At 59.2% G+C, this 689-nt stretch overlaps 1 protein-coding gene across 1 annotated transcript in view; it reads left to right on the forward strand.

Annotated features, from left to right (window-relative positions):
- Nucleotides 1-689, forward strand: part of LOC111646173 (uncharacterized) — an 8836-nt gene that overhangs the window by 2647 nt on the left and 5500 nt on the right. The window lies entirely within an intron of this gene.

Raw genomic sequence — 689 nt, forward strand, 5'->3', positions numbered from 1 at the left:
TCGGCCGGGGAAGTGGCTCTTTGAGGAGCCTTTGTTTCACAGCGCCTTCCTGCCAGTTGCTGGACTCTCCTCGCCCACACTGAGAGCGAAGCTCATCGAGGCTGGCGTTGTGAAGCTGGGTCACCTCACCAGGAGAACTCTGGACGAGCTGGCTGAGATGTCGGGCGTCAGGTCGTCTAGGATGCTGCACAGCCTGATGGAGAAGGTGTGGCTCTCGCTGCCCGCTACTCTGAGGGCGTTTGCTCACAACAGGACTATGGCCGACCAATGGTGTGAGGGACAGGACTACGTCTTTCCCTCACTGAGTGTGAGTCCTGATGTGGGGGAGTGGAGCGAGGACAGAGGCCTGCTCCTCTCCCTGAAGACTCCAGTGCTGGGCAGCTTCAGCTCCTGCACCAAGAAGCAGCTGTACCTCGGCTGCATCAAGGTGCTGAACCTCCGCTCTCTGGATGGAGTCCGGGAGTCCAGGTGGACGGAGGTGTTTGGCTCAGACTCTTCCCCTGAAGGCAGCTGGCGTCTCCTGTACAAGCCTCCTGTTGAGAAACGGATGGCCGACCTCCAGTGGAGGATCGTACATGGAGCTATAGCTACGAACAGACACGTAGCTCACTTGAACCCCAGCACTGAGGAGAACTGCCCCTTCTGCCCTGAACCAGAAACCCTCCAACATCTGGTGGTGTCCTGCCCCC

The sequence above is a fragment of the Seriola lalandi genome, unplaced genomic scaffold (genome assembly GCF_002814215.2).
Source record: "Seriola lalandi dorsalis isolate HSWRI2012SDOR001 ecotype SW California unplaced genomic scaffold, Sedor1 jcf7180002054966, whole genome shotgun sequence".
In the NCBI taxonomy this organism is placed as follows: domain Eukaryota; kingdom Metazoa; phylum Chordata; class Actinopteri; order Carangiformes; family Carangidae; genus Seriola; species Seriola lalandi.